The sequence below is a fragment of the Pan paniscus genome, chromosome 16, assembly GCF_029289425.2.
Source record: "Pan paniscus chromosome 16, NHGRI_mPanPan1-v2.0_pri, whole genome shotgun sequence".
Classification (NCBI taxonomy): Eukaryota; Metazoa; Chordata; class Mammalia; order Primates; family Hominidae; genus Pan; species Pan paniscus.
Window position 1 is genome coordinate 31,745,220 of NC_073265.2, and position 14,199 is coordinate 31,759,418.

General features: G+C 44.5%; 1 protein-coding gene across 9 annotated transcripts in view; it reads left to right on the forward strand.

The window, feature by feature from the left end:
* Window positions 1-14,199, forward strand: part of SNAP23 (synaptosome associated protein 23) — a 42,327-nt gene that overhangs the window by 3,726 nt on the left and 24,402 nt on the right. The window contains exon 1 of one of the 9 annotated variants that reach the window (XM_003805600.5): window positions 807-963. The exons of 5 other annotated variants lie outside the window; for them this stretch is intronic. The gene's annotated coding sequence lies outside the window, so the exon portion shown is untranslated. Of the gene's footprint in view, window positions 1-806; window positions 964-5,406; window positions 5,956-14,199 lie in introns of those variants that run through there. 3 more of the 9 variants (XM_003805599.5, XM_063596585.1, XM_055098334.2) reach the window with 3 other exon arrangements.

A 14,199-nucleotide genomic window follows, 5' to 3' on the forward strand; every position in this document is an offset into this window, starting at 1 on the left:
GTGATCTGCCCGCTTCAGCCTCCCAAAGTGCTGGGATTGATTACAGGCGTGAGCCACCATGCCTGGTGAAGCACTTTCTTTTCTTGATTTCCAGCAGTTTATTTTATTCTTAGAGGTGCATGGAAGGGTTCCTGCAGCAAATAGTTTACGATAATCCTCCATCTGCTTAAAACTCTTCAATAGCTTTCAGTGCCCATAGTACAAAGTGGTCTAAAATTCCAAGGCCTTCCAAGATCTAGCGATTGTTGGCCTTCTAAAGCTTTCTTTCCTCTACACTCGGGGATGTACGATTAGCACTAAGCCTCTAACAAGGATGAACTACTAGAAATTTCCAGAAGGCGTTATGCTGTTCTCGACATAAGCTGTTCCCCAGAGCCTGGAAAACTCTAGCTCTTTCTCTGCCGGATTTCCGGGGGAACTCCTACTTATCCTTCATGACTCAAGTCACTTCCTCCGGGAACCCTTCCAGACACCCCTAAGAATAAAACGCTTTGTTCATTATCAGCCAAAGGCGCCTCAGATTTTCTCTGTGCTATGCACTGTATTCTATCCACTATAATTTGTTTACATATCTATATCTTAGTCTAGACATATTGAAAGGCGATGAAGAGCAGGGAAAGCATTGTATTCGCTTTCTTTTCTTCAGCGTTCATCCAGCACAGTGCCTGGCATACGGTTTGCCCTCAGTAAATGTTTATTGCATGAACACCTCCCAGCTTCGGGCAGGACTGAAATCTATCCGGTTAACTAGTGAATTCCCAGACTCTCCGTCTGCGTGGCAGGGACATTTAAACCCCCAGCACCGTGATTGGCTCCAGCTGCAGGGGTGTGTCTGTGTTCGCGGCGAACGGGAAGTGAGCAGGCGCGCGGGCTCGGCGCGCGCAGGCGCGACTAGGGTGCAGCGCCAGGTCCGGTGTTGGGGTGTCCGAGTTGCGGCCGGAGAGGAGTGGCCTCACCCGCTTGGTGAGTCTCCAGGAGTGGGACGGAGGGAGCTGGCCGTGATGAAGTCTGAGACTATGTCCTGAGAAGAAAGAGTGTATCGTATTGGTTGAAAAGTTGGTGGGGTCGGGCTTAAGCGGAGGAGGGGGCGCTCTGGCCCTTACTCGGCAGATGGGCCCGGAGAGAGGACGGGAGGTGCCGGGAGAACATCGAGGGGCCAGTGGAGGAAGGGTAGCTGGATGGTGATTCTCTGGACCCTTCCTCGAAATTAAAGAGATCACTTTCCGCCCCTCACCCTTACTGTGTTGCCGTAGTTGACATTAATAGACTGCCTGTATGGTGACCACAGTGATCAGATAGCTCTGAGATAATGGCTTGAGGAAGGACTCTGAGGTTCCTGGTATTGGATAGCCCTTGCTCTCTAGAAAGGTTCAGCCTTACCTCGCGGCATTACTGCACAAATTAGAGGATCAGGAAAAGAATGAATTTCACAATTCGGGATTGGAGTGGTGGGGGGAAAATGTACTGTAAAGTGTAGTTTCATCTCGTCCTTTTTTTCTTCTTTAATCATTAGTCACCACAATGTTAGGAAAGGCAGTTGATGGTAGGAGGAAACGTAAAGACATAAAAGTGGGAGAGGAAAAAAAAGTCAAGAAGGGAGTATCATTTTGCCTTTTGCTATTTGTCATCTCCTGGAATGGAGTCTGTATTAGTCCGTTCTCACACTGCTATAAAGAAGTACCCGAGGCCGGGCTTGTGGCTCACGCCTGTAATCCCAGCACTTTGGGAGGTCGAGGAGAGAGGATCATATGAGATCAGGAGTTCGAGACCAGCCTGGCCAACATGATGAAATCCCATCTCTACTAAAAATACAAAAATTAGCCAGGCGTGGTGGTATATGCTTGTAATCCCAGCTACTCCGGAGGCTGAGGCAGGAGAATCGCTTGAACCTGGGAAACAGAGGTTGCACTGAACCGAGATCGTGCCACTGAGCTTCAGCCTGGGAGACAGAGTCAGGCTCCAACTCAAAAAAAAACAAAAAGCAAAAGAAATACTCGAGACTGGGTAATTTATAAAGGAAGGAAGTTTAATTGACTTTCAGTTCTGCATGGCTGGGGAGGCCTCAGGAAACTTACAATCATGGTGGAAGGCAAAGGAGAAGCCAAGCACCTTCTTCACAGGATGGCAGGAGACAGACAGTGAAGGGGAAAAAGCCCCTTATTAAACCAGTATCATGAGAACAGCATGGGGGAAACCACCCCCATAATCCAATTACCTCTCACCAGATTCGAGATGAGATTATGAATAGCTAAACTGTATCATTCTGCCCCTGGCCCCTTTCTTTCTTTCTTTTTTTTTTTTTGAGATGGAGTCTCACACTCTGTCACCCAGGCTGGAGTGCAGTGGCGCGATCTTGGCTTACTACAACCTCCAACACTTCAAGCGATTCTCCTGCCTCACACTCCTGAGTAGCTGCGACTACAAATGTGTGCCACCAAACCTGGCTAATTTTTTTTTTTTTTTTTTTTTTTTTTTGAGATGGGGTCTTGCTCTGTTGCTCAGGCTGGAGTGCAGTGGCGCGATCTTGGCTCACTGCGACCTCCGCCCCCCAGGGTCAAGCAATTCTTCTGCTTCAGCCTCCCAAGTAGCTGGGATTACAGGCACCTGCCACCAGGCCCGGCTAATTTTTGTATTTTTAGTAGAGATGGGGTTTTGCCATGTTGGCCAGGCTGGTCTCAAACTCCTGACCTCAGGTTATCCACCGGCCTCCGCCTCCCAAAGTGCTGGGATTATAGGCGTGAGCCACCGCGCCTGGCTAATTTTTGCATTTTTTAATAGAGACAGGGTTTCACTCTATTGGCCAGGCTGGTCTCAAACGCCTGACCTCATGATCCACCCACCTCATCCTCCCAAGGTGCTGGGATTACAGGCATGAGCCACCTGGCCCAGCTTCCCTGGCCCCTTTCAAATCTCATGTCCTCACAGTTCAAAACACAATCATGCCTTCCCAACAGGCCTCCAAAGTCTTAACTCATTCCAGTATTAACCCAAAAGTCCAAGTCCAAAGTCTCATCTAAGACAAGGCAAGTCCCTTTTGCCTAGGAGCCTGTAAAATCAAAAGCAAGTTAGTTACTTCTAAAGATGCTATGGTGGAATAGGCATTGGTAAATGCTCCCATTCCAAATGGGAGAAATTGGCCAAAACAAAGGGGCTACCGGCCCTATGCAAGTCCAAAATCCGGTGGGACAGCCATTACGTCTTAAAGCTTATTTTAATCTCCTTTGACTCCATGTCTCACATCTAGGGCACGCTGATGCCAAGGGTGGGCTCCCAAGGCCTTGAGCAGTTCTGACCCTGTGGCTTTGCAGGGTTCAGGCCCAGAGGCTGCTCTGCTGGGCTGGCATTGAGTGCCTGCGGCTTTTCCAGGTTCATAGTGTAAGCTGTTTGTAGACCTGCCATTCTGGAGTCTGGAGAATGGTGGCCCTCTTCTCACAGCTCCACTAGGCAGTGCCCCAGTGGGGATTCTGGGGGGTGGGCAGTGTCCAATCCCACGTTTCCTTTCTGCAGTGCCCTAGCAGAGGTTCTCCATGAGGTCTCTTCCACTGCAGCAGACTTTGGCCTGGACATCCAGGTATTTCCATACATCCTCTGAAATCTAGACAGAGGTTCCCAAACCTCAATTCTTGACTTCTGTGCACCTGCAGGCCCAGCTACCACTTGGAAGCTACCAAGGTTTGGGGCTTGCACCCTCTGAAGCAACAGCCCAAGCTTTACCTTGACCCCTTTTAGCCAGGAGCTGGAGCAGCTGGGACTCAGGGCCCCAAGTTCTGAGGCTGCCCACGAAACCATTTTTTCTTCCTAGGCCTCAGGTCTTGTGATGGGAGGGGCTGCCATGAAGATCTCTGATATGCCCTGGAGACATTTTTCCCATTGTTTTGGTGATTAACATTCAGCTCCTTGTTACTTACGCAAATTTCTGCAGCTGGCTTAAATTTCTTCTCTTTGCTTTATAAATTACTTGGTGGTCTCAGCTCAGTGATCCGGTGATCTGAGTGATCTCAGGAAAAGAAAGAAATATTAGCAAATAAGAGAAACACCTTACATTGCCATACTCCTTTGACAGGTCATGTGAAAGTAATTTAAGTGATCATATCACTTAGCCTGCAGCTTGAATATTTGTCTCAGGCTAGGTTTTACTTTAGGTGCTTGTAGTATGTGTTTATGCACTAGAAAGTTAGTGTTATCATAGTTCCAGCATAAGGATGACTTACTGTGCCAATAAACAGTGGAATTCCTATATGATCTTGATATTTGTTTCTTGTACACTGAATGAACTTAGGTACAATACACACAAGCCCACTTAACTAAAGGTCACATCTTTTTTTTTTTTTTTTTTGACAGAGTTTCAGTCTTGTTGCCCAGGCTGGAGTCTCGATCTAGGGTCACCTCAATCTCCGCCTCCCGGGTTCAAGCGATTCTCCTGCCTCAGCCTCCCGAGTAGCTGGGATTACAGGCATGCACCACCATGCCTGGCTAATTTTGTATTTTTAGTAGAGACGGGGTTTCTCCATGTTAGTGAGGCTGGTCTCGAGCTCCCGACCTCAGGTGATCCGCTCGCCTCAGCCTCCCAAAGTGTTGGGATTACAGGCGTGAGCCACCGCTCCCCGTCTAAGGTCACATCTTTTCTAATCATTTAGAACACAACCTAGAACCAGAAAGAAAGTAAACAAAAACAGGCCTGTACTCATGGGACAGCTGTGGAGTCTTCACCTATGAGTCATACCACCATCATAATTTTTGCCGTTTAGAGTACTGTTGTTATTTTACTTCATGTTTAATGGGTTTTTTAAAAAAACATTGCCCACTTCCAAAGTGATAATCTGTGAAATCATGGTTTTTATGTATTTTATAGCTTTTTTAGCATCCATTATAATAAATACATAACTATTAAATATATAACTCTTTCATATGTAACAGTTAAAATCATATTCTTGCTTGGCACTTTGGAAGATACTGCTTTGGGCCTAATCAGCTCATTTTTAAAATGAAGATTGAACTAAAGCTTATGGGCTTGAAAATTCTGTGATCTCTATGATGGTGTTCGTTATCATAACACAATTCTAGCGAAGTTTACTAGTTCCACCAGATGAAAGTAGATTAGGGCCGGGCAGTGGTTCATGCCTGTAATTCCACCACTTTGGGAGTCTGAGGCAGGAGGATCGCTTGAGCCCAGGAGTTTGAGACCAGCCTGGGCAACATGCCAAGACTGTCTCTACAAAAATTTTTTAAAAAACTAGCTGGGCCTGGTGCCCAGTGCCTGTGGTCCCAGCTACTCAGAAGGCTGAGGTGGAGGATCGCTTGAGCCTGGGAGGTCAAGGCTCCTGTAGATTAAAATGACAAAAAGGAAAAAGAGGATGTTTGCTCTTTGATATCAGCTGCCTTTTTTTTTTCTGAATTCAGGCTTTCCCCCGCCCCTGCCCCAATTTGGTTCCTTTATCTGCAACACTCTGGACATCTGTTTTTGAGCTATGTTTGTACTCCACATTGTGTATATATTAGCATGTATAATATTATAATGTTGCTTATCTCCAAGAGTGCTGAACTTTTTATTCCATTACTATATTTTGTTTCCAGATCTGTAGGTTGACAGACGGGCAGATGACAAGGACTGCTCTTTTTTTTCCCCCTTTTTTTTTTTTTTTTTTTTGAGACAGAGTATTACTCTTGTTGCCCAAGCTGGAGTGCAATGGTGTGATCTTGGCTCACCGCAACCTCTGCCTCCTGGGTTCAAGTGATTCTCCTGCCTCAGCCTCCTGAGTAGCTGGGATTACAGGCATGCGCCACCATGCCTGGCTAATTTTTTGTGTTTTTAGGAGAAACGAGGTTTCACCATGTTAGCCAGGCTGGTCTCAAACTCCTGACCTCAGATGATCTGCCTGCGTTGACCTCCCAAAGTGCTGGGATTACAGGCATGAGCCACCTCACCCGGCCAGGACTGCTCTTTTCTTTGCTGTGGTAGGTAGAAACTTGAAACAGAAGGATCCAGTGCCTCTAACAATTAGAGGAAGTGGATTATGGAGCCAGGAAACAAAATGTACCGTGTTTTTTTAAATAGTAAGAGTAGAAGAAGCCCATTTGTATTCATTTAGATTCACTGACATTTTGGTTTGGGTTTCAATTTAGGTTGTATTGCTACTAAAGTATTTAAATCACTGATTCCTATGTTTTTCCAGAATTCTCTCTTCTTGTTGCTTTCTGTAAGTTCTGTAACTTAGATGTAAAGTTTGTTTAAATTTATTTTGACAGTGTTTTGGAAATTGAAATTACTTTCAATGGCCTTTCAATACTTACAAAACTCAAGCCAGGTGTGGTGGTATATCTGTAGTCCCAGCTACCTGGGAGGCTGAAGTGGGAGCATCAGTTGAGGTCAGGAGTTCAAGACCAACCTAGGCAGCATAGCAAAATAAATTTCAAACTTCTTGGTATAGTATACAAAGCTCTTCACAATATGTGTTCTGTCTTGAAAGCCATCCCCTGCCCTCCATACATACACACACACATTATATTCCTGCCTCACCACTGAAGCCTTACATTGTGGCTTTTTCTTCCTTTTTGATAATTTAATTTAAAATCATAATTTTTTGGACTTGATCATACTTGGATTTTGACCCACACAAATGAGAATCAGGGTGTTTGTGTTTTTTTGTTTGTTTGTTTTTTAAGACAGTCTTGCTGTGTCACCAAGGCTGGGGTGCAGTGGCATGATCATAGCTCGCTGCAGCCTCAAACTGCTGAGCTCAAGTGATCCCCCTGCTTCAGCCTCCTGAGTAGCTGGGACTACAGGTGCACGCCACCAGGCCTGGCTGATTTTTTTGTTGTTGTTTAATTTTGTGTAGAGATGGGGGACTTGCTTTATTACCCAGGCTGGTCTCAAACTCCTGGCTTTAAGCAATCCTTTTGCTTTGGCCTCCTAATGTGCTGAGATTGTAAGCATGAGCCATCATGCCTGGCCAAAATCATGAGAGATATTTCATAATTATTATGAAAAGTTATAATAGTTTTATTGAGCACCATGTGCCAGGCACTGCTCTAAATACTGTGCTTGAATTAGCTCAATCCATGTAACAACACTTAAAGTAAGCATTATTCTCATTTAATGAGGAAACTGAAGCACAGAAAAGTTAACAGTAATCAGGATTTGAAACCATTATGCCTTCAGATATTGGGCACATAACCACTATACTATGTTGTCTTTTGTATAAGCAAGAATGCCACTCTTTTCTGTTGGGGGTATCCTTTTCCAGGGACATGAGTGCTTATATTCTCTCTCTTTTTTTTTTTTTTTTTGAGACGGAGTCTCACTCTGTCGCCTAGGCTGGAGTGCAGTGGCGCGATCTCGGCTGACTGCAAGCTCTGCCTCCCAGGTTCACGCCATTCTCCTGCCTCAGCCTCCTGAGTAGCTGGGACTACAGGCGCCCACTACCACGCCCGGCTAATTTTCTGCTTTTTAGTAGAGATGGGGTTTCACCTTGTTAGCCAGGGTGGTCTCAATCTCCTGACCTCGTGATCCACCTGCCTCAGCCTCCCAAAGTGCTGGGATTACAGGCGTGAGCCACTGCGCCCGGCAGAGTGCTTATATTCGCTGTCTGTAGCTTCTGACTCTTAATATCGGAATATTTGAAAAACTAACCAGAAAGCATCTAAGTGGCTGGGTGTGGTGTCTCACGCCTTCTGGCATTTTGGGAGTCTAAGACAGAAGGATTGCTTGAGGCCAGGAGTTCAAGACCAGCCTGGGCAACATAGTGAGCCACCCTATATCTGCCTAAATAAATAAATAAATAAATAAAGCATCTAAGTGAACTTAATCAGAGCTAAACTATGTGGATGGTTTCGGTGAATATTTCATTCAGGCAGGGTGAATCCTTGCCAATTAATCTCACCCCGTACTTGGTATCTCCCTGGCAGATACCACACTTATGCCTGCCACATTGTCTCTTACTGGGTAGATTGCCAGCTTCTGGCTCTTGAGCCCCGTTCTTATCTTTCACATAGAACATCCCCTTTCTGTTCACATAACCATTCTCATTGATAGGGTTAATAAAATTGATTACAATCAAACCTACATCTACCTCCCCAGTATTACTCCTGGGTCACTTAGAGTAGAATTGTAGAAGTTCCTAATTTGACAGGGACTTGAAGACCAGGCGTTGGACATCAAGCAATTAAGTTACCATAGGTGCTTCTGTAAAACTGAAGTTTAATTTTTTTTGTAATTAGAGTCAGGGTCTTGCTACGTTGCCCAGGTTACATTTAAACTCCTGGGCTCAGGTGATCCTCCTGCCTCAGCTTCCTGAGTAGCTGGGACTATAGGCCTGAAAATGTAATTTTGGTTTTCTTTTTGGTTCCTGATTTTTAGTGGGACTTTCCCATTTGTTAATATGATTTCTGTCTTGAATCTTGTGCTTCAGTGTACTTTGAAACCAAGCTGATTTTTGTTTGTTTTTTTTTTTGTGTTGTTGTTTTTTAAGATGGAGTCTCGCTCTGTCACTGAGGCTGGAGTGCAGCGGTGCGATCTCGGCTAACTGCAACCTCCGCCTCCCGGGTTCAAGTGATTCTCTTGCCTTAGCCTCCTGGGTAGCTGGGATTACAGGTGCCGGCCACCACGCCCGGCTAATTTTTTTTTTTTGAGATGGCGTCTCACTCCGTTGCCCAGGCTGGAGTACAGTGGCACAATCTCGACTCACTGCAACCTCTGCCTCCTGGTTCAAGTGATTTTCCTGCCTCAGCCTCCCAAGTAGCTAGGATTACAGGCACATGCCACCACGCCCGGCTAATTTTTGTATTTTTAGTAGAGACGGGGTTTTGCCATGTTGGCCAGGCTGGTCTCGAACCCATGACCTCAAGTGATCTGCCCTCCTCAGCCCCCCAAAGTGCTAGGATTACAGGTGTGAGCCACCATACCCAGCCTTTGGTATTTTTTAGTAGAGTCGGGGTTTTTCCATGTTGGCCAGTCTGGTCTCAAACTCCTGACCTCAGGTGATCCACCCACCTTGGCCTCCCAAAGTGCTGGGATTACAAATGTGAGCCACTGCGCCTGGCCTGAAACCAAGCTGTTTAGTAGATATGATTCTGTGATGTACTTAGTATATTTGCATTTGAGTTATAGACTTTGTATGGTAAAAAGAAAAGAGTTTTTAAAAAGAGAAAAAAATATGTATGTATATTTGCATAGTTTTGGGGCCTATATATAAAAATGGTTAAAGTTGTTTGTGTAGAAGGAGATAGAAAGGAAAGCCGAGAGAGGAAGTAAAAGGAGGAAGCCATCCTTAACATAAAGGAGACCCTTGCCAGGCAAAGTGGCTCATACATGTAATCCCAGCACTTTGGGAGGCTGAGCCAGGAGCATCACTTGAGCCCAGGAGTTTGAGACCAGCCTGGGCAACATAGTGAGACCCTGCATCTACAAAAAAAAAAATAATATAATAAAAGGGCCAGGTGTAGTGGTGGGCACCTGTAATCCCAGCTACTCGGGAGACTGAGGAAGGAGAATCACTTGAACCCTGGGGCAGAGGTTGCAGTGATCTAAGATTGCACCACTGCACTCCAGCCTGGGCAACAGAGCAAGACTCCGTCTCAAATAAAATAAAATAAAGTAAAATAACATAAAATAAAAAGTGAGACTCTGTCTCAAAAAAGAGGTTATATATAGCCTATACTTTATATCATCAACTTTAATATTCAAATTTAGCCTTGCAGATGGAACTATTAATATTTAGTAGCTATTACTTTCAGCTACATTTACATAAATGTGACTCATATTCAACATTGTTACTTTCCTTTTGTTTTGCCTACTATTTATTTCCACTTCAGTAAAAATATTAAAATAATGGCTAACATTGAACACCGGCCATGTGCAAGGCATTGTACTAAGTACTTTGTGTAGATCATCTCTTTTTAATCTTCACAAAAAAAACAAAACTATAAAATAGAATGTTATCCTTGTTTTACAAATACAGAAACCGAGTTTTAGTGGTGTTAGGTAATTTCCTTGGGGTCACACAACAAATACATTGTGAGGCTGGAATTTGTATGCTGGAATTCCCACTCACCCACTATGCTATCCTGCTATAAACAGAAGTTTCCTCTTGCTGCGGATGCATTGGTTACCATGGAAGTAGACTTCTATCAAGCCAAAGAGAATGCTGAACTTAAAAGTACAGTAATAAACCCTTTGAGTGTAACTCATTGAGTAGCTTTATTGTGATTAATTTTCAGAGAAGGAATAAGGCAGGAAACTAATTTGGTAGAATATTTTAGCTGCAAAGTCCTTGTTTACCAGTATAAAAAGAATTATCTTATAAAATCATTCTTTGCAAGACCCTGTGAAATTGACGGTGATTTTTTTTTTTCTTTTTTTTTCAGACAGTCTTGCTCTGTTGCCCAGGCTGGAGTGCAGTGAGTCTTGGCTCACTGCAGCCTCTGCCTCCCAGGCTCAAGCCACAGATGTGCACTACTGCACTCGGCTAATTTTTGTGTTTTCTTTTTAGTAGAGCTGGGGTTTCACCAAATTGGCCAGTCTGGTCTTGAACTACTGGCCTCAAGCGATCCGCCCACCTCTGCCTCCCACAGTGCTGGGATTACAGGCATGAGCCACCACGCCTGGCCTGATGGTGATTTAAAGTGCTCTTTCTTCATTACTTCTTGAGTAGCTCACCAGTTTTACAAATGAAGCCACATGGATCTTCCAAGGCCTTATTTAAATTCCAGGGCCTTTTTTCTGTGTATTTCTTTCCAAGAAGCTCATTTACTTTTCCTTTCTTCTTTTCTTCTCTTTTCTTTTACTTCCTTTCTGCTTGCTTTTTTTTTTTTTTTTGAGACGGAGTCTTGCTGTTGCCCAGGCTGAAGTACAGTGGCATGATCTCGGCTCACTGCGACCTTTGCCTCTTGGGTTCAAGCAACTCTCCTGTCTCAGCCTCCTGAGTAGCCGGGATTATAGGTGTGCATCACCACGCCTGGCTAATTTTTGTATTTTTAGTAGAGACGGGGTTTCACCATGTTGGCCAGGCTGGTCTTGAACTCCTGACCTTAGGTGATCTGCCCACCTTGGCCTTCCAGAGTGCTGGGATTACAGGCGTGAGCCACCGCACCTGGCCTCTTGCTTGCTTGTTTCCTTATCTCCTCCCTTCCTCCCTCCCTCCCTTCCATTTCTTTTCCTTTTTTCTTTTCTTTTCTTTTTTTTTCTTTTTTATTTTTTTTGAGACAGAGTCTTGCTCTTGTCACTCAGGCCGGAGTGTAGTGGCATGATCTCGACTAACTGCAACCTCTCCCTCCCGGGTTCAAATGATTCTCCTGCCTCAGCCTCCCGAGTAGCTGGGACTACAGGCGCCCACCACCACGCCTGGCTAATTTTTGTATTTTTAGTAGAGATGGGGTTTCACCATTTTGGCAATGGCTGGTCTTGAACTCCTGACCTTGTGATCCTCCCACCTCGGCCTCCCAAAGTGCTGGGATTATAGGCGTGAGCCACTGTGACCGGCCCATTTCTTTTCTTTCTTTGGGGTCTTGCTCTGTCAGGCAGGCTGGAGTGTAGTGGGGATCATGGCTCACTGCAGCCCTGAACTCCCAGGCTCAAGTGAACCTCCTAACTCAGTCTCCCAAGTAGCTGGGACTACAGGCACTGGTCACCACACCTGGCTATTTTTGTTGTTACTTTTTGTGGAGACAGAGTCTTGTTGTGTTGCCTAGGCTGGTCTCAAACTAGCCTCAAGCCGTTTTCCTACCTCAGCCCTCAAAAGTGCCAGAGTTACAGGCATGAGCCGCTGTGCCTAGCCAATAGACTTCTTTTCATTTTCTAAATTAATGTAGATTATTTTCAGCTTCTGAAATACTAGAAGACAGTTGAAAACCATGATTACTGTGGTCTATTTCTCCTTCAATTTAACTGTCTTCTTTGAGTCTGTAGAAGAGATAAAATTTCATGGTCTTATAGAAAGCATCTGAAATTTTGAAATGAGCCATCATATAGGATTGCTTGGCCTATTTTCTAATATTCAGCAGCTCTCATATGATCTATTGTTTGTTAAGGGGGCAGTGGATACAGTCAACAGAAAAAACTTTTTTTTTTTTTTTTTTGGAAACAGGGTCTTGCTCTGTTGCCCAGGCTAGAGCACAGTGGTGCCATCTCGGCTCACTGTACCCTCTGCCTCCCAGGTTCAAGTGATTCTTGTGCCTCAGCCTCCTGAGTAGCTGGGACTACAGGCATGCGCCCCATGCCCAGCTAATTTTTTGATTATTTGTAGAGACCGGGGTCTCACTATGTTGCCCAGGCTGGTCTTGAACTCCTGGCCTCAAGCAGTCCTCCTGCCTTGGCCTCCCAAAGTACTGGGATTACAGACGTGTGCCACCACTCCCAGCTCCAGAAAGACTCTTTATCAGAACATGAATTATACTTAATTTGCGAGTAGATCCCGACTTGAATAATCAATCTGCTCTTTACTGACACAGCCGCCTTGGGTAAGTTACCTAAACTGAGCCTTAGTTTCTCCATCTGTAAAATAGTATAATGAAGATAATGATGTAGATAAATACTTAGTAGGGTATCTGATGCCTGAGGGGTACTCAGTGAACTTTTCTTTCCTTGCCTAGGTTTAAATTAGAAAAGAAAAAGGTCAAATTAGGAGTCTTTTAGTAAGCCCAAGTGAACCATAGCATGAGAAATAGGGTGTAAAAGCACTGAGAAAAATCTTGCATTTTCCTCTGAAAGGCACACAATTAGCATAGTATAAGTTCCCAGCAGCACTGGGAAAATGACACAAGTATTTAATAGATTAGATTAAATCTGAGAAAAGTACGTTTAATGGCATCTTTGTATCAACTGATGTTTTATTTTTCATCCCACCCCACCAGTTCTCTTTTCTGTAATATTCTGGGTAACCTTTTCCTGATTCCGTAAGGAAAATGTCTGCAGAGAATAATAAATATGAGTAAGGCTATGTAGCTAATTATAGGTTACATTCTCTCTGACTCGTCTCAGCAAACTTACAAAGACCAATAAGAACTTGAGGAGTATTATTCCTTGTCTGTCTTTGTCCTTCCCCTTACAATTCTACTTTGACTCTGTTACTTTCATATACAGTTGACCCTTGAACAACATGGGCTTGAACTGCGTGGGTCCACTTATAGGTACATTTTTTTTCAGTAAATACAATCAGCCCTCCATATCAGCAGGTTCCACATCTACAACCAAATGCAGATAGAAAATATGGTATTCAGCCAGGTACGGTAGCTCATCCCTGTAATTCCAGAACTTTGGGAGGCTGAGGTGGGAGGATTGCTTAACCCCAAAAGTTTCAGAAGTTTGAGACCAGCCTGGATAACATAGTGAGACCCTGTCTCTATAAAACAGCTTAAAAATTAGCCGGGCATGATGCATGCACCTGTAGTCCCAGCTATTCAGGGGGCTAAATGGGAGGATTGCTTGAGCCTGGGAGGGCAAGGCTGTAGTGAACCTGATTGCACCACTGCTCTCCAACCTGGATGACAGAGTGAAGCCTTGCCTCAAAAAGAAAAAAAGAAAGAAAGAAAATAAAATAAAATACGGTATTCATGCATGCAAAACTCCCGTCTACAGAGGGCTGACTTTTATATCTGCAGGTTCCTCAGGGCCAATTGGTATCCACAGGCAGTCCTGAATCCAACCCTCTGAGGGACGGCCACACTAATCTTGTGCTCAAAACCCTCAAGAATACAGAGTAATCTTAGGCAGCTGCATCCTGGCGTCAGCATGCCAAACTTGGGAGTAGATATCTGTTACTTGTCTTGCGTGTTGTCTGGTCACGGAAGAAAAAAATATTAAGCAGAACTTCGAGTTCACATGGAAAGGATGTGTCCTTCAGAATGACCTCATTGCGATGTCAGGGGTGATTCCTCACGTTATCCATCTCCCAGTTATATCTGCTTTCTTTTTTCTTTTAAAGAAGGCAGCACAGAGGTCAGGAGTGCATTCACTCCTAACTCTGGAGTTTTGCTTTTTTTTTCCTAGGAAGCTAGCAAAGACTGACTTGTAATTGGCAATAATCACCTCTAGGAATAGAATTACAAAATTACATAATTTGTGATATTTGGGCTTTCTTACCCCAGAATGTCTCCCGACCCACAGGATACTATATCTGAAAACCTCACTAAGGGTGCCTTTTCCAGGCACTAATGGATTAGTGTATATTATTTTTCATATTTTCTTCTCTGTCGGGCATTGAGGAG